This window comes from Mercenaria mercenaria, chromosome 2 (assembly GCF_021730395.1).
Source record: "Mercenaria mercenaria strain notata chromosome 2, MADL_Memer_1, whole genome shotgun sequence".
Taxonomy (NCBI): domain Eukaryota; kingdom Metazoa; phylum Mollusca; class Bivalvia; order Venerida; family Veneridae; genus Mercenaria; species Mercenaria mercenaria.
Window position 1 is genome coordinate 77,499,828 of NC_069362.1, and position 23,456 is coordinate 77,523,283.

A 23,456-nucleotide genomic window follows, 5' to 3' on the forward strand; every position below is an offset into this window, starting at 1 on the left:
AATAGTTTCAATTATTGCCCTGCCTCGATCAATATACACCTGAAATTTGATGTTGGCATGTACAAGGGTATTAATACAAATGGAATCAACAGAAATCGATTAAAGGTAATAAAAATGTGTCTGATAACCTAAATACATCATTTGTCACATATCAAAGGTATGAAATAATAAATTATTTAATAACGGAATGAGTTTGTTGTAAACAATTATTGTATTTGCACTGTTAAATTCACGCCATGTGAAATGTGGCAGTGCATTGTAAGTGAATTCAAAAGCATTTCCGTGAAAATAATCATTTTATATACTTATCAGAACCTGTGCTAACACCAGTGCGATTCTACGAGTCATCATTAAAGGTCGGTTTACGTACTTGGGTTTATCGATGATAACATATTACGTAATGAGCTATAATTTGTAATTAAGCTTTTATGAGGACCTTTTAAGCCTTAATATCGGATTTATGTCACGAATATAATTTGTAATCATTGAAAAGTGTGAACCACAAACACGATATTCAAAGGTTTCCAAGGGTTGAATAATAGTACTCGCTTAGTTCCAAATACTATACCTCACGCCTCTAGACTTTTTTGAAATGAGAAAGTGCTTTCATTAATAAGTAATCGTAAAACAGAAAAGCTCCTTGGAGTGTTTATTTATTTATGACACTTTCGTTTAGTCTGTAAGCATACAAGGAAAATCACAAAACCGCTAGTCTTGCAATCAAAGAGTGATATAAAATATGCGTTTATTTTTTTACATAAACAGCTTTTTTCATGGACACGATATAAACTTGTTATTTTTTAAAGCTACTAGTAACTTAAAATACCTCCGAGATAGGTTTTGTCATTTACATACGCGGAAGCACAAACACTTGCTACTTATATTCAAGCTCACAGTGCTTAGGGATGGGATACAGGGGGTGGAATGCAGGCAAAATTGCAATTGTGTACCAGTGTCTATATAGAACATATAGTAAATATAACTGTGGTCTTAAACTTGATTTATGCACAGTGATATCGAATATTGGTGATAAGATTCGTGAAACAAACACGACGCCATTTTGTTTTTAATAACAAAAACTGCATTTAAATATTTTGTGTTAAAAACACGATCCGCGGCTACAGGTTGGTGGCAAACGTCGATATGCAAAACGTTTCTTTATATTTCTTTGAATGTAATTGCAAGAATCTCATATCCATTCCAAGAATAACCAATCTAATAAACTTGGTGAAAATAGAAGAAAGGAGAACCGGAATGATATTCTTTAATTTTCATTTCATTCTAAGAGTCTATTTATGCCAACACAGCAATATTCTTTAGAATATTGAAACTCTCAGAATATATATTTCTGATGAAAATGTAAACGAGTGACGAGTATTGTATGTTTTGGAGAGGAAGGTCATAAAATATATTCTGAAACAAGCAGACTGTTCTACACTTCTATAGCAAATACTTTTGATATCCTCTTTTTTATAGTTTACAGTTTTCGACATTTAAATGATGACAAGTTTGTATTTATTTCAGGACTTTTTATAGGTAAATAAAGACTTGTTGGACGCCATTCCTTTTATATTTTACAAAAAAACACAAATCCTTACACATGTACACTTATCAGTGACTTCAAAGTTGTAGAACTAAGTACCATCCCACTGTATTCACAATTATAAAGCTTTAGATACTGAATCAATTCCAATGAATAGAAAGAAAACTTTCTGAATAAAGTATTTCACTAATATTACGTTTTGATCTCATTTAATTATTTGCCTTAATTAACATATAAAATATATCTTCAATATTCGGAAACCAGTTAAATGAATCATTTTATTATTTCTTCGAAATCATAATGTTGTTTATCTTACTGTATACAATAAATATTTTGCTATAATATTCTACTAGAAAGACTTGGATTAATGCCAGATTAGAATGTATAAAGGCTGAAATAAAAACTCGTGCCCTTTTGTGTTTGAATAAACATAAATTTATGGAACACCAAATTGGCGCATGGACGATATTCTCTGACTTTGTAATTATGTGCCTTTAACAAACTAGAGAAAAAAACTCGTGTTATAAAACTAATAAACTTAATCTTGTTCTAATACCTAGCTTTCATACTTGTCTATGTTTTTCTATTAGACAGGCATGTCAGAACATCAAGTTAAAAAAAGTTCTTCCTGTGAATAGTGGAATATATCGGGAAATATGGTGTACTTATTAGTATCGTGATGCTACAAAACCTCTAGAATACATGACAAGATATAAGGAATTGATGTATTTCTGTCTGAATAATTAGCATCACGAATCAATCATTTTGGTCCAGAAACGTCGATCAATAACATGTTTATAAACTGTTTTTAAGTAAATGAATAAATGCAGTTATAGATAGCTTACTATGAGAATTTCTTAGCTTCTTATGGAGCCATAATACATGTATGGAGGTAATGGCGAAAGGGTAATAATTGTAAATTGTCTATGCAGACACTGTGAAAATATTAGGATAACAGACACTTTAGCCTTATTCTTTTCAATTAAATTTGGGGAAGACAGTGCTACATTGACAGCGTGTATAAATATAGAAATATAAGTAACACACAATAATAGTATAGTATCATTAAATTGTGAACAACATAAAATTGAAATATGTTGAAATATAAAACAATATGTTCTGTGAAAGACATTTACATATTCTACGGTTCAAAATGACGCATTGATCTTATCGATTGAAGCACTGTATTGCATTATATATCACAGTGTATTTTACAAAATGTATTGTGATATAGTAGTGACATAGTAGAGATTGGCACTGTTTTAGGTATAAAGTGGTGATCGTGTCACATCGTTACTTGACTGTTATTTGTTTTGTTTCTTATTCCAAACATTATTCGACATTAACCCAAGAAAATATGCATGTAAATAAAAGTCATACACAATACTTAATATATGGAAATCACTGGAAATTCCAGTCCGGTATGGAAAAATGTCTGGGGTTCTATACACATTGTGATGTCTCTTTTATACAAATAGTCACGACTTTTCCATCATATAGATTTTCACAACAACGTGGACTTTTAACTACCCAGCAAACACCTGACGTTGAAACAACGTTGAATTTTGGTCGCGACGTCGGCAACCTAAATACAACGTCTCTTCAACGTCATATTCACGACGTCTAGTAGACGTTAGATTTTGATGTCTATACGACGTTGGATTTTGGTCGGACTGGAAGAGAGTGCAGTGTTGTTCTTTGTTAAACAATATCTGGAGTAGAATTATTATTATAGTTGTAAAATAATCACTTGTTCTCACAAAGTCCTGAAAATGCGCGTAAAACTGATAAATGATATTGCATTTGGATATTAAAAACAATAACTTTTTTTTACAAAAAGATCATACTAAAAACTGTCTATTTTCAGAATTAAAATAATAATAATAATAATAATAAATTTTGTACAGGAAATCAATATACATTGAACATGTATAAATTTTCAGACTCGTAAATTTTTATAACCCAGGGTCTTCTCTACACATGTTGTCTTTTAGTCACGCATTCTCAAGATAAGCCGGCATTGGTTTACACTAATTCCGGTAATTTGATACACAAACACTTTACACAAAGGGATCTGCAGCGTGAGTAAAATATTTTAAAACTAAAATGATTACTGTTTTTTTTTTTATTTTTTATTTTTTAGAACTGCATTTTACCAAACTTTGTAATTTTTTTTTTTTTTTTGCGAGGTTAGGAAAGATATCTGAATCTTGGATATATTATATATTTGTTTTGCATGAGGTGATTATGATTCTAGCTCTTACGAAAGTAACATTTTCGCTTTTTAATTTCGATTTAGTGCACATGAAAACTTTGTATTTTATACATTTCAGGTGGATGTTTTAACTGTGTTGAAGAAGCATGCATGATTGACTACACTTTATCTTTTGGACTTATTTATGTTGCCACAGTAGAAAATAAAGATTAGAAAATACATATAATTGTGTTGATAATATGCGGGGTCACAAGTACGATTCCAACGTTTAAACAGCAGAAATCCAATGCCTAAAATAGTTAAATTAAGGGTAGAATGCAGTCGTTAACATGTTGGGTTATGATTGGATTGTGGTTTGGTTAAGGTTGCATCATTGTTGGATATTGGTTGGATTCTCGACGTTATAACGACGTCGTATTATGACGTCTAAAAACGTTCAAATCCAACTATAATCCGACGTTGATCCAGGGTCCAACGTTAGTACAACGTCAATACAACGTCTTTTGTTTGCTGGGTAAATTATTCCTTCGCAGTATCTCGGCAAATTAAGAACAATACAAACGTGATGTACCTTTCGAATATTCACAAAGATAGGGAACGGAAATTGATTGACACGTTATTAACTCCGCCAATGTTATAACTATGATATAATTTAATGAAGTGTTTCCCCTTCAAAACAGGTTATATGTAAATATATACATGCATCTTTAACTGCACTTACCTACAGGGAAATAAAGTGAAGTACACACACTGTAAATGTTAAAGCTAATGGCGCACAATTGGGATGAGAGGTTTCAACATATTTCTTCCCATCAGGTTAAGCATGGAATTAAAAGTAATGAAATGAGAGATATTGGTGAATAATAGCGTTTCTGTGCGATATATCTGGTAATTTATCAGCATAAAATGTTGCAAAAATCATATTTCAGTAAGTTTGTACCATTAGTCACTCATTATTCCTTATCTTGAGAAGGAATATTATAGTTTGGTAAGTCACACTTGACTAAGCTACTGATATCGAAAGCTGTTGTCATTACAAGCTGGCCAGTCAAACTCCGTGACCTTAGAAATAACCTCTGACGTTAAAACTATTCTTTCCTAATTGAGGCGACTCTCTGACTGAACGCGTCCATGGATTACATATTACTAAACCCGAGGATGGTTGAATGATTCTTTTATTTCCTCCATTCTTGAAGAACATAACATATGTACAAACAGATTGACATATATCAGCAAATTTACATGTTAACAACTAAATATTATCGTTATCTTCAAATGCATTAATATGTGAAAACAAACCCCATTGCGACCCTCTAATGATGTGCAACAAATTCAGGCATCGAATCATAACGGATTGACCGGGTCAATGTCTTATTGCCGTATTTACTCAACTGAAAGTGGTAACAGATTTAATTTGTTGTTGGATTTAACAATTTATGTTAAATAATAACTAGCGTAAATACCTACTTGACATTTTTTGGCAGTACAAAACAGACATTGCAACCAAAATTTTACAAGATGATCATTATATATTTATATAGATGTGCCCTAGAAGGAACTTTTGCTTTAACTTGTTTTATCAAGTTTTCAGGGGAAAATGTCGCCTAAGTAAGGAAAGTGTAAACGAGTCGTATTAAGAAATAAATCCTGCAATGTTTACTGCTGATTCTTGGGGAACGTAAATAATTTTGTTATATCTCTATTATTCCAATGAGAGCACGGCGTTGAAAGGAAACAATAAACGCGAATCATTTTAGTGCACTCCTTTCTTCCTAAAATAACAAGCATGAAATTCGGTAGACCGGAAATTAATTTTCTTTGTACGCTTTTTATTGTGTTATCTCAGCATTTGATTGATCGCCAAGAATAGCCAGAAGTAGTCATTTAAGCAAATATTCAACAATCGAAACAATTGTTTGTAACAACAAAACGAAATAAAAATGATTTTTATGATTTCTTTTCATGAATGAATTTCAATAGCCCTATATCGTTTACTTTACTTGTATCAAATTTAGCCGTTCACATATTTAATATGACATTTATATACTTTCTTTGCATGATATATATACTGGCATCAGTCGTTAGAGTCATTAAATGTAAAGCACTTGGCCATAAAATCAATCTTCTCTTATTGCACTTTCTGAAAAAAATTACAATATCTCTTACCTCTGTCGCTAAGAGATGAGCCTAGAGAAAAAATGGATTTCTGAGAAAATATCAATGTCAGTATGAAAAAAGAAATTAATATTATTACAGATTAATTGATCTCAACAGACTTTGTAAGTCTACATGATGTACTATAAATGTGTTTTGCATAACCGAGGAATATGTTAAAGTGTCTATTAATTGAGCGGCTGAATGGTAATTTGAGATAAGACACTCAGCTTCACGTTAGTGCTTACTTTTGGACGCAAGCCTGAAAAGAGAGAGAAATACACTATTTTTAAGGAAACACTCTGTTTGTTAGAGCTTGTAAATGAATTTTATTTTTGTTTCTATCTATGTTGGAGATGAATCAGCTCATTCATATATGACAAGATTTAGCTCCATGTATACATATTTTCTAGTTAAGATCACGGAGTACATTCAAAGTATCTAGATAATAGAAATTCACTCAATGAAATGGTAGGGAACGTAAGGGTATCGCATACTTCATTCTAGAGTGCTATTATTTTTCTTGGCTGTAGTCTTCGTTTCAAAAGTTTCATCAGTCATCATAGTCTTTAAGCGATGAGGCGACCATACAATATCCCTCTACACATTTCATTATCATTCCTAAACAGACATAGTCCACCCGTCTGCAATTTTATCGGCTGCGTTTCATGCTTCCATTGATGTTAACATAATTTGTGCTGTATACTTCCAAGTGGTACTTGCATAAATTCAATTAACTTTCATAATAAGAGTCTGCGAGTGTCTTAAAATTCTCTTAATTTTGGCTTATTGTTGTTACTATTTCTGGTCCAACCATGTCTGCTACCATTTTGTTTGGTTGTTTTCTACACTTCCATTGGATCTTCATATAGATCCTTTAGTAACAAGACAAAGAACGACCTACATTCTTGAAACAGGTATGAGATAAAAGAACATGTAAACCACCAACATTTACAATTAGCTTTTCTTACAGACATATTTTTCCTCTGTATCAATTGAGACCTTCTGTAAAATGGAAAAAACTGGAACATCGCACAACACTACAAAAAAAGAAAAGTTGCAGGCCTGCTTCGACTGTGGTTCGGAATACTATTCTTTACCACATTAGAGGAATCGAATCCACATCTGTAAGGGGTTAGTAATTCGTAGCCAATGACCTGAACCACTCGGCACTGGAAGCCCCCTGTCGGCAGTTGAAATATTATATACATCAGCATGCGTACTGAAACACTCTTTCTGCTATAATATTTCACTACATTGATTATTTGTTGGTGTCCTGCCTTACGGTGAGTGGAACCTGTTGTGCCTGCTATGCCCAGTTATACATCTTGCCATATTGTCACTACTTGTTTATGGCAAAAGATAACTCTCTTGAAATCAATAGGATGAATTTATTTTCTGATGTTTATGTATATATTTTGCAGCTCTATCAACACATGCATTAGCACCATAAAAATTACTTAATCCCTAAAATACCATGTAAATGTGTTTCACCACCGGGAATCGAATGGGAAATGATCTAACTGAGAAAATTAGTGCTAACACTTACATTTTTCATTTAGAAATAAGAAAGTTATCATCATGATTCGAATAGTACTGCTATCTTATTCGGCATTAATGCACTACTTCGATACATAAATGATGATAAAGGAGTACGTCTCGGGTAAACCAGCTAAATTGCTGATGTTTTGGAATTATTTGCACATACTGGAATTCCTAACAAATGGTCGCTTAATGAACATATCTTTTGCTGTCATTATGAAATTAAATGATCGTTTCCTATAACCGGATGTCTCGTTTACAGACAATGAGCAGGAATAAACAAATTCACTTATGTACTAAACGGAAGCAAAAATATTTGCAATAATATTTACGTTATAGAGACGCATTAAATAAATGAAAACTACAGCTTTGTTTTCACAAAACATATGCCTCGTTCACTCTTCATTCCCAATGAGTATAAATACACTTAAGAAACGAAAATATTTGGAGAAATGTCACAAACAGAAAAAAAAATCCAATCATGATGAAATATGTAGAAATCCAATAACGTCTCCTCTGAAAGTCGGTCAAATAGAGAAATTTGTCATAAAATGCAAACCTAGAACTGTTGTATATTTTGACATCAAGAAAAAATATTCATTAAGATAAGACACGTTAAACTTACACAGCTGCCTCACACTCTGTAGTAGTGAATACCGAAGTACTCATAAAAGTACAAAGACGAAGTAAAACATACAGAAAAAATTACCAAAGCAAACATATGAACAAAAACATGTTCATGAAATACGTAGAAGATTAAGCAGTTACCCCAGTTGCATGCGTTTTTTGCTTCCTGGGGATCTTTCTATAGGTTCTAAAATTCACAAATGAAAACGACTGAAGTCCCAAAACGTCTGGAATAAATTTGATCCAATAATGGGGAAAAGTAATGTCGAAGTTTTCATGAAATAAAAAGCTAAATAGTGTAGTCCTGTAACTAACCTATATGTTGTCGGATGAAACAACTGCATTTACAAGTAACATTTTCCTAGAGGAAGTGCAAGGACGAGTGTAGGAGGAGTTATCAATATACTAAAACTTTGAATATCCTAGGTCCCTTAAATCTTCTTAAGTTCTTTATAGCAAAGCATTAAGAAATATACTTTATTAGTATTTATACTGCTTATTCCCACTAAAAGATTTCGTCGATATCTGACGAATCACGTAAACATTGATGTCCGAAAACAGAACGTTATGCCCCATAACCCGATTACACCGGAATACACCTGAACAAGACACGTTCGCGAGTAAACCAAACCAGTGTGAACACTATTATGTTTGTTTGTTTGTTTTCGGTTTAACGCCGTTTTTTCAACAGTATTTCAGTCATGTAACGGCGAGCAGTGTTCTGAATCCTGTACCAGTACAAACCTGTTCTGCACAAGTAACTGCCAACTTCCCCACATGAATCAGAGGTGGAGGACAAATTATTTTACAATGTATTTTATCAAATCGTTGCGGAGAACATACGTCCCGCACGGGGATCGAACTTACGACCTCGCGATCCGTACATCGACGCTCTCCCTATTGAGCAGCTAAGCGGGTGGGCTACATGTATGTTTAAACTTAAAATGGACTATCCAGAATCTAGTGAAATATGCCAGACAGACAGACAGACAGAATAAAGAATATGTATCTCACAAAGACTTTTAACCAAACTTTTTGAGTATAAATTATCAGAATAAACCTTGCCATAAATTTGCATAACGGTTATGTGTGCAAGCGTTAATAATTAGTGGATGTTATTTCAGCAATCAGTGACCATTCTTTTCTTCTTATTTGCACAACTGCATACTAAGCCAAACAAGCTCTCCTTTAATATCACATACACTGCATTATTGAATCAACAGTAGATGCCTTTACAGAACGAATGACGTTCACCATAACAAAATTTGTCATCAACAATTGCTTGACTTAATTTATTATTTCCATGCTAACAATGTAGTTCAGTAATAGATTGCCTTGAAAAATATCCTCTTGCAGGATACAATTGTGTTAATATATTCTAAAATAGAAAATCAGTCAATCTTGTGTTTCGCATCGGAATGAAACCAGCATACTTTGAAACAATTTTTAAGACGTCAATACATTAAATTTCAGAAAAAAAGTTGAAAATTAAACAAAATGAAAAACATGTTTCTGAACTGATTTTGATGGAATATGTTGGTTAAATAAAACACTTTCTAATAAATAACAAATTGTGAGCTGTCTTTGATTTCTTAAAAGTGAAATGTTGATTAAAAATAAGCTTTTCAGTCAGTAACTGTATTTTAACAAATGCTGTCTGTCAAATTTTTGTATAAATGGGTAAACCAATGTTATAAGTTTATAAATGTTGCTTATTGAATACAGTTAATATTGTTAATTTATAACATTTTGCAATCATAATAACTTATTTTACCTTTTGACAAATGCCATTCCAGTTTTTAATGGCTTTACAGAAGGCAATATAGTACTTTTATGATACATATAGTGATGGATGACATCGTTTTACGTGTAAATTCTTCTACATTACAATAAATACTTACTTCAGTTCATTATCGTAACATAATATTTGGAATATATTCCCAACGATGCAAATGATATACTTCAAATCTTGTCAGAATTACTAAAAGAAGTTTAAGCATATTTAAGTTTTATATCTAATTGCGAGCGAAATATCAAAAAAAATCTTTCGCCTCATAACAACGTCTATGAAAGAAAACAAAGATTATTATTTCAGACAATTAAGAAATGAACTATTTTTTTCGGTGTTTTCGATGTTCGTGCGAAATGAACGACAGAAAAGGATTGACTAATCCACGAATCGCGCTGGCTATTCATGTTTAATACGCCGATCCTATTATGTCGTTCATTTCGCACGAACATCGAAAACAAACTTCATTTCTTATATTTACATTGTATTTCCTTTCCATTCTGTTCACCAGACGGAACAACTGCGACGTCATCTAAATTACGTTCTCCCTGACTATTCATGGACGTCATCAAAACAGTGGCCCGTTATCACTAAGCAGTGTTGACGTAACTTTCGCGGCATTCCTTTTGCTGCTCATACGAAATGAATGTCATAACTTGCAATGGACCAGAATAGGGCGATAGTCCAGATTTCAATAAATGCGAGAGGTACGGGCGTTTTGTTAGTATTTGATCCCAAATACATTTATAGTATAATTTGGGTATGCCGAGTTCAAACATATATATTGGCCATTTGACAAATATTTTTATAGGTCAAAATGGCGGAAATAGAATGGCCGCCAAATTAAGATATTTTAATACAAATACAGTGCAACCTCTGTAGAGCAACATCCTTTGGGAGATACAAATATTGACTGTTATGTAGAGGTTGTTGTTCTGGAGAGGTAAATTTGATAGTATATTTCAGCTTAGGGAAATTTTGATGATGTTGTTATAGAGAGGTTTTTGCTTAAGAGAGGGCCGCTCTGAAGAGGTTGTATATAATAGTATCACAATTACCCAGAAATATGTAGGTTTCTTTATCAAAGTAATGTGTAATAGATTACAGAAACAACACTTGTCAAAATGTTTGCTCATTTAAGTGCAAAAAATAAAGTTAAAAAAGCACTCTAACATGACTATTTTTGCCGAAATAAAATAATTATTAAACAGTAATTGTTCACATTGGTTATGATTGCAAAGCTTTTGTTGTATATTTAAGAAATAATATATCTCATTTAGTGATTTGTCGCTGAATAAATCATTGTTTAGAGTTCAGATGCGAAGGAATTATATCACGTGGGCGCAGTCCGAATGATATAATAATACGCATCTGAACGACAAACAATGATTTTATTCAAGAGCAAACCACTAAATGAGATATATTATTTCGACCAAGGACCTTAAAGTACATCCTTGTCGGCATTCATTAAATATTTGCCCGTTTTCAATCGTTTCTTTTCCAGTGCGCCGCTATGCCGGTTGACGCTATGACGTAATGATTGTGACGTCAGAACAGTGAACTGTTGTATAATAATGCACTGTTTTCAGCCCTCTTTGTTTAATAGCAAAATGAATCGGATCGTGTTAGAATATAAATTTTATGTTTGAAATCAGAAGCTAAGTCGATAAACTGTTTGCCACATAATCATTTCAAAATGATACAGTTTGAAATATTTGAACGTTAAGGTATGCTTTCACAGTCCCATTTCATCTTTTTATTTACTGCCTTGAGTTCAAACAGCTGGTAATGCTTTTATCGCATTTACATACATTTATGAATAAGCGCACACTTTTTGGCCGGGTTTTCGAAGAAAAATCCGGCATGTAGATTAGGACTGTCCGGGCGGATGGATTGGCGGATGGGCGGATAGATGAAATAATGAGTCTCATGTTAACCTTTTTGTTCATTCAATATCTGGACAAGTATTTCACCTAGGACCTTGAAACTTCCGTGTATGTTGGTCTTGATGTATACATGACCTCTATTGATTTCAAGGTTACTGGGTCAGAGGACAAGGTCACAGTGACCTAAACATTTGAAAATTGTTTCTGCATGATATCTGGACAAGTATTCACCTAGGACCTTGAAACTTCATAGGTATGTTGGGCTTGATGTGTAAATGACCCTTGTTGATTTCAGGGTCACTGGGTGAAAAGTCAAGGTCACAGGGACTAGAACATGTTAACCTTTTTGTTCACTCAATATCTGGACAAGTTTTTCACCTAGGATCTTGAAACTTCATATGTATGTTGGTCTTGATATGTATATGATCCCCCTGTTGAGTGTCTGCATGATATTTGGACAAGTATTTCACCTCAGAACTTGAAACTTCATAGATATGTTGGTCTTGATGTGTATATGACTCCTATTGATTTCAGGGTCACTGGGTCAAAGGTCAAGGTCACAGGGACCTGAACATTAAAAATGGTTTCGCTCAATATCTGGACAAGTATTTTACCTAGGACCTTGAAACTAAAAACATATGTTGGTCTTGATGTGTACATGACCCTATAGATTTCAGGATCACTGGGTCAAAGGTCAAGGTCACAGGGACCTGAACATTGAAAATGGTTTCTGCTCAATATCTGGACAAGCCTTTACCTAGGACCTTGAAACTTCATAGGTAGGTTGGTCTTGATGTGTACTGACCCCCATTGATTTCAGGGTCAAAGGTCAAGGTCACAGGGACCTAAACATTGAAAATGTTGTTGTTGTTTTTTGGGGTTTTTTTTTTACTTTTATTTTTTTTTACACCAGTTTATTTCTTTAATTTCATTTTCTACCTGTCCATTTCTTTTTTTCCCTTTTTCCTTCTATATTGCTAATTAATTTGGGAGTTATTTATTGTATTCTATTATTAGAACCTTAACTCATTATCAGCTAATTCGGAAAACCCGGCCAAAACGCCGTAAGGCGTTAGTTGCTTGTTTAATATTTACATTTGAGGGTCCTGCATCCAGATTTACACTTTCAAGCAATAAACTCCATACAAGCTTGAATTATTTGTGAATGTTGTTTGGTTCTATGTACTAGTCCGTTTTAATAACAGGTATTTCAGTCCATGTAACGCAGGCATCACGTCAACTAGTGTTCAGTGGTTAGTACCGAACAAACCTAAATGTCCGGTTGCCAACATTCGCAAATAAATTCTCAGATTGTGATTACTTATAGATTTTCAGTCCAAGAATACCTTTATCATTACATGGCTGTAGAAGTAAATGCAGCCTCTGAGAGATTCCACACGAAATCGATCGTAACCCGTCTTACTTCAAACAAAGCTTGAGGAATGTTAAGTTTAGGTAAAGAAAAAAAGTGTTCATCTGCCGCCTTCCATCCCATGTCGGTAGGTGCAGGCAGGTTTGGAATGGGAACAGTTGCTCGATTCCTTGCCAGAGTCTTCTCATGTGAAATCAGCAGGCATCACTGGTCAGAGGCATGTGTTCAGGACCTGTAGGTCTGCCGAACATAACTAAAATAGTACCTTGACCATACATTCTGCAAATAAAATATTCTCAGATTTTTTATTACTTCATAAGACATTTGTCAATGTCCAAGACATACCTTCTATCAGTTTTACATTGGCTGTAGAAAGTTTAAATGCAGATTTTTTACAGATTCCACAGAAATATGATGTTGTGTCACAGCCCGTCAGTGCATGAATTACAAACAAATTTCTTCGCAACTCTTTAGTTATTATTGACCTGTCTAACACTGTTGACATGAATGTATATTCGTTTTTCACTGTTCCAGCCATCATCCATAATTTTGTATTTATTTACTGCAGGCGGCATAGTAAGTGCAAAAACACATCCGTATCTCTTGCAGAGACAACAACAGTGTTTCAGTTTGATCGTTTACTACAGTGAATAAAATAAAGAACATTCTTGTATCAGCTTCCTGTATGTTTAGTCTCTAATGCATCTAAATTAAGTTCGTTGGCATTGGTTTCAACAATATTTCTTCCTGAAAGCCACCACTAATAAACAACGTTTTTTCTGTAGGGGCTTGCATGATCAGCACTTCTGATATAACTCTAGCCAAGCAATAAGTGCTAAAAATTTAGACAAGTTTTTGGTAATGGTACATTCCTACTTTCATTTACTTTTCTCATTGGTTGATATGTCTTTGTGCGTTGTTTCATGTAGTTAGATGTTATTGAGTGATGCCTGTATCAGTCAAACACTAGATCGATTATTTCACATTTTTCCTTTGTTCAACACTGCATCAACATAATTATAAATCGGCATACTGACCAAATGTTGTTTCTACTTATATTTTCAGACTTAGTACTAACGCTTCCACAATATATGCAGACTTTCCTTGTATTTTTATGTGGTCACTCATCTCAATGTCCTTCACATGTTAATCTAACAATATATATTTCAAACCCGTTTTGAGAGTTCCATTTGTTTCAGAAAAGTAACCTGAATCTGGTACCAATTCTTGCTTTAGTATTTCATTAACATCCTGCCTGCCTTATATGCAGTCACTAAACGATACAGTGTATTTCGACCTACATTTAATATTTTGCTCTGTTGACGTTGATGCTTTATCAGTGATGTACAACGAAGTAAATGTAGATGGATTGATCTTTTTTATTGTATCACGTAGCTGAACTTTTGATACATTCTCACAGAGTTTATCTTTTACAAAATTATCAACTTGTTACTGGCTAATTGTTTCATCATTATTTACTTTTTATTTTCTCCTTTATGACATACATACAAACAAGTTACACTTGTTTTTGTACAATTCTACAGATCTATCAAATAATAAAACACAACAGAAATACTGGCTAAATTTTAGGTCAGGCAATAGATACTTTGCTATGATGTCAGTGGCAATGACTTTACTTACTACATTCAGCAAACTTTCCCCTTGCAAATATGGATCAGTCATATTATATCTTTGTAACATATTTAGAATTGATTCCTCAGCTTTTTTTTGTCTAAAACTTGCCTTCTCTTTTATGTTTCCTCGTGCACAAGTATGTTTTCGTAATTGACTATTTACATACCCTTGGTCAAACCTAGGGTTCTATGATAAAGACAATCTAGTCAAAGTTTAAGGGATTTTCGTTAAAATACGAATTATTCCTCCATGTTTCTTTCAAGTTGAATTCAGCCATTCCTGGCTTTGATTAGGATCCACCTATTTTAATTTGGTGTTTTACCACAAAGTTACCACTTCTGAACTTTTGCTAGACGTCTTGAGGTAGCTGATGTGCATCGGTCAGATAGACAGCTTCCAAACGTGCATGATTTGTATGATTATATCTATGAAATGCGTAGAGATATAAATAAAGACCATCCCTTACAGCTCGCATGAACAGCAGAAACACTGAAACGATTTCCAGGAACGTCCAACCAAACTGCAAAGTAGGATTTTGATCATTCTCAAGAAAATTATCAAAATGGCCTCTAAAGTTGTCGTTTTCCAACTCAGCAACGAGATTTTCTACGCTCTTAGAATACATTTCGTACTTCATTTCCATTAATGTCCCAGGTAAGTTAATGTCGCTCTGTTCAATGTAATTCAGTAATTGTGGAAGAAACAATGTCAAAAGAGACTGTGTTATTATCTAGTAAGCATTCATTTCCCTGTTGTAGTGCTTTCCAGCCAATCTCTGATCTGCGGCTATAGGGCCCAGAACGTTAGATGTATCCCATATTTCTTGTAAACATGTCAACCAGACCCTTTCAATGGTCACATATTATTTTCAAATAATTCATCGATATAAGCAAACCACGCATTCTAAGTATAGTCTCTGTATGCGGGCACTGCCCATTTCAAATCCATAAGCTTAAAGTACAGACCCTAGTCTACAGTTATAACTGTACGTGACTGTCCCAGTCTTTCTGACGTATGCATACACTTTCTGAACAACAGTGTCAAATGTCGATATCATGGGCTGGTGCATGTAGGATCGGCATGTATCTGGGTCAGTTCTACTGATAGACTGGTTGAAACTGACCAACATAAATTAACAGGTAAATCACTCCAATGTAACAACATTCTAGGTGTTTAGATAAGGGCTTTATTACATTTATTAGTAATAGATTATTCAATATTAACATGATCTTACCCGGATAGAATATGTTATAGATGGTGTTCTGTTCATTATTGAGATTTTACTTTCCACATTGTTTTTGTCTTACATGATTATTGAGAGACTGCAAACCATTTCATTAACAAATCATTTTTCTGACTTTATAATTTTTGAATCTTATACTAAGGTTCATTGTTTTCCATTTTATGAATGACGTTGATACTTTTTAAATTTCTTTTTAAAACTGTCTTCAAGTTCCCCTTTTGTTACCCCGCAAAGGACACTCTTTTAACAAGTAAAGCATTTTATTGATAGATTATTACCCATATATGCTAGTAATATGAAATGATTTATTTTAAACATTTATAAAGTAATATCTATGGTATTTTTGGCCCCATTTCTGTCCGTTTCAAACCCAGACCGCTGGCGTTATAGTCGAACCTACTAACCACTGCGCCACTGACTCTCTTAAATAATATATATTTTTTTATTCAGCATACCAAAAATATGTTGAAAAAGTATGTTGGACCAAATACTAACATTATGCTGATAACTTCTTAAATAAGCATATATCTGCTAAATCGGACTACACTAAATATTAATATACGCACCTGGGCAACTTACAATCGACTGTTCATTGTCCAATAATAAATACAATGACAAAGACATATATATGATAAGTCTGGAAACAGCCAATATATTAACACATAATGGAAAGTGCAAAAAGCTCTCACGCCCCTAGCATCGGATTAAAGAGTGCTGTTGTGACAGTAAAAAAAATATTGGGCGTAGAATACAACCAAGCAATAATTACTATTTAAGTAGTAGCTATGAACTGTGCATGGCATGCATTTAAGAAGTAACTATGCCTGCCATACATTTCAGTAGTAACAAAAATTCATTTTTTTCTCTCATTTGTTTAAGGTAACGAAAGAATTTCAACTTATATGTTAAAAAATGTTTGTAGTTTTCTTTTGTTTATATCTAAGAAACTATATACGCCTATGTATTCTTAAGAATGTCTTTCAAATCTCGAACAAAATAAATCGACAGTAATCATAGAGCACGGTAACAACAAAAAGATACAGGTAACGTAACGAGAAAGTACGTATACTACACAGTGAAAAGAGCAGTATTGAAAAAGAAAATAAGACTGGTAAAAAGAAAAATGGACAGCCTCCAGCTAAACGCACACACTCTGAAGTCAGTAATTGTAGTACAGAGGAACTGACCTACATACACACACAGTTAGACTGCATGAGTGAAAGCCTAACTGAAGTTAGGGGTGAGCTCAAAACACTGATGAAAAAGGAGGACATTGAAAATTTGATCACCACAACAATCACAAACATAATGGAAAAAATTGAAAATAAAATGACTGATATAATAAACAGAAAAATTAAAGAAAGAACAGAAGAACTCTTTGATAGAATACACAGCCTAGAGTTTGACAATGCAGAGCTAAAAGCAGAAATAGTCCAGATAAAAACTGAAAAAGACCAAGAACTTGAACACCTATTTGATCAAGTTGAAAAGAATACAATTTTGGCACAAGAGGCGAACAAGAAGGCAAATTATAATGAACAGTACAGCAGAAAGAACAATGTCAAAATAATGAATGTACCTGTGAAGGAAAATGAAACTGAAGAAGTCTTGACAACCAGTGTTCAAGAAATTCTTAAGAAACATAAGGTTACCCTAGAAAAGGAACAGATATTGGCAATTCATAGAATTCCTGGAAAGCCAGACAGCGTAAAGCCTGTATTGATAAAATTAAGAAATAACAACGCTAAAATTGCAATTATGCAAAAGAGAAAAGCATTGAAAGAAGCTGGTCACAGACTCATTGATGATGTGACAAAGTTAAACCATGGTCTTATTAGCAGACTTTCTCTACATCCAGAAATTTCCAGTGCCTGCTTTTTCAATGGTAGTGTCTATGGTTCTACAAAGAAACGGAACAGATATAAATTTGACATATATGATACCATCAGCTCCATCATTACTTGAGACATTATATAAACATATGTTTATATAATAACAGTCTTATTTGAGATACTTTCACTTAAACACACTATCAAACATAATGTGTTTTTAAAATAGTTACATTATATAAGTGTTTTAATAACCTACAAAGGTTGAACAATGCTTGAACACCAGCTTCTGACTGATATTGATAAATTTGTGACATGATCTATGATTTTTGTGAATTTATATGTTGTTTTTGTGTGTAAGGTTATACATGGGATTACCAAAAAATGTTGTTATAACTTTTAGGCATTTAAGCTCTAGCTTCGTGAATGTCCATAAATCTACTATGAAAGAGCACATTTCAGGAAATAGACTTTATGTATATTTTTGTTTTGAAGGCTAAGAAAAATTCTTGCTTGATTGTTGTGCTAATATCTGTTTCATCCTTGGTCTCTATGTCAGTGCTGTTCTTCTTAACACACAAAGTGTGAAGAGAATAGGTCCTTTCCTTTGAAAAGGAATAAAGCAAGCAACATAAAATACCTACATATTTATCCAAAAATTACCTAAATATTCAGTGTGATACTTGTATTTATAGAAATTTACATTTGTTTTTCTATATAATTTGTACATTTAACATATTTTGCACACATTCTTCTCTCTTCTTCTGATTTTGCTGTTATTGGAAAGGGTAATCTGTATCATGAATATGTTTATCAAGTCTGTTTACATACTATGTATAGATTATGGCTGATCTTAGAGTATTATCGGTAAATTGCCGTGGCCTAAATGGTAATAAGAAACGAACAGATGTTTTCAGATTTTTAAAAGAAAAGAATTATCATATATACTGTTTACAAGACACCCATTTCACCAAGAGTCAGGAAAAGTTTATATACTCACAATGGAATAATGAATGCTATTTTAGTTTTTCATCTTCAAATGCTAGAGGTGTAGCAATTCTCTTTAATAAAAACTTTGAATATACACTACATAAGGCTCATTCGGATAATGTTGGTAACGTTATAGCTTTAGATATTACCCTAGAAACAAATAGAATCACACTAATTAATTTGTATGGGCCAAATACAGATGATCCTGAGTTTTATGATAAGATTTTCACCCTTATTGACAAAATAGGTAATGAATCATATATAATTTGTGGAGATTACAATCTAGTTCTTGACCCATCTTTAGACTATGATAATTACAAGCATATAAATAATAATAAAGCAAGATTAAAGCTTCTAGAATATATGCAAGATAGACAACTAGTAGACCCTTTTAGAGAAAGTTTTCCTGATAAAAAAAGATATACATTCAAATCCTCTCCAGCAAGCACGTCTTGACTTTGTCTTATTAACAGAAGATCTTTTGATAAATATTCAGAAAGCTGATATTGAAACTAGCTATAAGTCAGATCACTCAATAGCATCTATATGTTTAAGTTTTTCCGAGGTAGAACATGGCAAAGGATTATGGAAGCATAATAATTCCCTACTTAAAGATGAAGAGTACTTAAAAATATCAGGAAAAAAATAAGGGATGTAAAGCAACAATATTGCTTACGAGTTTATAATACAGAAACTATTGATCAAATCCCAAATGAAGAAATTGAATTTATTATTAACGACCATTTTATTTTTAGAGACATTGCTTATGGAACTGAGAGGAACATCAATATCATATAGTAGCTATAAGAAACGTTTAATTGACAAAACAGAGGCTGATTTAATTTCAAAGATATCAGAGTTTGAAGAAAATTTAAATGAACAAAATGCTGACCAAATGGAAGAATTGAAATTAGAACTTAAAGAGATAAGAGAAAATAAGTTGAAAGGACATATTATTCGATCAAAAGCAAAGTGGAGCGACGAAGGTGAAAAACCTTCAAGTTTTTTTTGTAATTTAGAGAAGCGAAATTATATCAATAAAACTATTTCAAAGATAGAGCTAGAAAATGGGAAGATAATAAACACACAAAAGGATATCTTGATGGAAATGCAAACTTTTTGTCAGGCATTGTATTCTTGTAAAGATGATTCACTGATAAGTGATATTGACTTGAATGAATTATTTGAAAATATACCTGTTAGAAAATTAAGCATACAAGAAAGTAAAGAGATTGAAGGTAAACTAACATATTTAGAAGCTAGTAACACATTGATCAGTATGGCAAATGATAAATCACCAGGAAGTGATGGCTTCTCAGCAAACTTTTTTAAAATGTTTTGGAAAGACTTGGGTCATTTTATTGTCAGATCATTGAATTATGCTTTAGAAATAGGACAACTGTCTATTACCCAAAGACATGGTATAATTACTTGCATTCCGAAAGAGAACAAACCAAAACAGTTCCTTAAAAACTGGAGACCAATAACACTTTTGAATACTGTTTATAAAATAGCTTCTGGAGCAATTGCATAAAAACTGTTCTGAAAAGCATCATTAGCGATGAACAAACAGGCTTTATAAAAGATAGATATATTGGTGAAAATACAAGACTGATCTATGATATTATGCATTTGCTGAAGAAAGCAACATTCCTGGTCTATTATTGTTGATCGACTTTGAAAAAGCATTTGATTCCCTCTCTTGGGTATTTATTCAGAAAACACTGAATTTCTTTAATTTTGGAGATTGTCTTAAAAGATGGGTAAAACTCTTTTATTCGAATATACAGTCATCTGTATGCCAGTGTGGTTTTTTATCAGATTCTTTTAATATTGGCCGTGGCTGCCGTCAGGGTGACCCTTTGTCACCTTATATATTTATCCTCTGCTCTGAAATTCTTACTAAGAAAATAAAATAGAACAAAAGAAATAAAAGGTAGAAAGGTAAATGGTATAGAACAATTATTATCACTTTTTGCTGATGATACATCAGTAATTCCGGATGGAACAAGTGAATCATTAAATGAAACCTTGACAGAGTTGGACTTTTTTGCAAATATTTCAGGCCTCAAAATCAACTTTGAAAAAACTCATGTAATATGGTTTGGTTCTAAAAAATTCAGTACCGAGTCCATTAAGACAAAGTTCAAGCTGGCTTGGGGAAAACATGAATTTAAATTACTTGGCATTCAATTTCATGTTGACTTAGAGAAGATGATTATACTTAATTATAAAGATAAATTGAGTAGCTTAGAAAATTCTGTTAAGTTTTGGATAGGAGATACCCTACGCCAATTGGAAGATGTACAGTTATTAAGAGTTTATTGTTACCAGCCTTTAATCACTTGTTTATCTCTCTCCCAGATCCTGGTGACAAAATACTGAAATCTATTAATGACACCTTGTATAACTTCCTATGGCATGGACCAGCAAAAGTGAAAAAATCAGTCATAATAAAAGATTACTGTGAAGGAGGAATTAAAATGACAAATGTCCAGTGTTTTATTCAAAGTTTGAAAATAACCTGGATAAGAAGATTGTTAGCCACACAAGCAAATTGGGCAATTTTGGCAGAAAATTCATTTGATAATTAACACAAACTGATTAATTGCGGGAAACATTATGCAGACAAAATGGAACAAAAAATTGCAAATAAATTTTGGAAAAGTGTTTTGCAATCATATTCCAATTTTCTAAAAGTGACTCCTGTGGAAACTAAGACAGACTTTTTAAAGTGTCCAATCTTTTATAATCATAACATTCTTGTTGGAAAACAAAGTCTATTTTTCAAATCCTGGTATGAGAATGGTATAAGATATATTAATGATATGTATAGACAAAACAAGCTTATGTCTTATAAAGAATTTAAAAATAGCACAAAAATACCTGTGCACACATTACATTATCTTGGAATAACAAGAGCTATATTGAACTACAGTAAACAAATTACACTAAGAGAAGCAGAAACAGAATCACAATGTAATCCATTCATTCCTTTTCCTATAGGAATAATACTAAAATCAAAATAAGGATGTAAAGACATCTATAATATTCTAAACAGAAACTCTGATACCCCAACAAGCCAAACAAAATGGAATTCAGAATTTCACTTCAATTATGATGAATGGAAATATTTTTATAGTATGCCATTTAAAGTAACCAGGGACAGCAATTTACAATGGCTGCAATATAGACTTCTACATCGTATTTTGCCAGTCAATAAGTATTTAAGAACATTAAGCTTGAAAGATAATGATCTATGTGACTTTTGTAAGAGTGAATCAGAAACCATAGAACATTTGTTCTGGAAATGTATACACACAAATTTGTTCCTTCAAGATCTTAAGAGGCAGTTGGAGATTAAAAATATTTCCTTAGCATTAGACAAAATAAGTTTCTTGTTCGGAGCAAAAGGTACTCCAGAATACTTAACATCGCTATGTATTAAAAAATTCATATTCTCAAGTAAAAGTTTTGGTAGATTATTATCAGTGAATAATATGAAATATTATCTACAACATGAATTCAATATTAATAAAGAAATGTCAATAAAAAACCAAACTTCCAACAAATTTGAGGCAAATTGGAAAATAATAAACAACCTTATTAATTAGTTGTCAGGTTTTTCATATTGTTTTATTCAGGCAGAGGAATTTTTTTTATACTTCAAAAAATAATCAGAAAAAAATCCAGAATATTGAACAAGAAATACAGAGCACAACCCTTTCTCTCACTTATTCTTAAAGGCTTATTTGATACTTTTAGTACTTCAGCATTATATGTTAAGCATCATATAGCATTTTCGCATCTGTATTATACAAATTGTTTTGCAAATGCAGTGTTTCTAGATACATATCATGACAGTTTACACTTTCATATCTGTATATACTTCATAATGATACTTGTGGTGATGCAATGTTTCTAGATATGTTATATGTCGTGACAGTTCACACTTTCATATCTGTATATACATGTACTTCATAATGATGCAATGACTCTAGATACAGGTTATATATCATGACAGATTAAACTCTCATATCTGTATATAGTATATAATTCATAATGATACTTGTGTTGATGCAGTGTTTCTAGATATGTTATATTTCATGACAGATATGTTATGTCATGACAGTTTACACTTTCATATCTGTATATACTTCATGACGATACTTGTGTTGATGTAATGATTCTAGATACATGTTATATATCATGACAGATTGCACTTTCATATCTGTATATAACGCTACTTGTGTTAATGCAATGTAAGGTGTGGAGTGTGGATGGTTCCCCGACCAACACACACCTATGACGGGGATAATAAAAGTATCAGAACCTTAAAAAAAAAAAAAGTACGTATACTACACGTCATCACGTTTAGAACAAGGCTAACAGCTAGACAGTTTGTTTAGAAATTTAAGACTTTCAGAATGAATACTTCAATATGTAATCTTTTTTCCCTTATGAATTAAAAGGAGATCTCCAATAAAGTGCCCTTAACTGGAAAACAATTGTCGTGTATTTTTTCATAAACCAAAACACATTTGGAGAGTAAAACGTAAATAGCAGTGGCTTGCATTTACTTAGAAAAAGGGAAAAACCTTGCAATAAACCTAAAAATCTTGTTAATACGT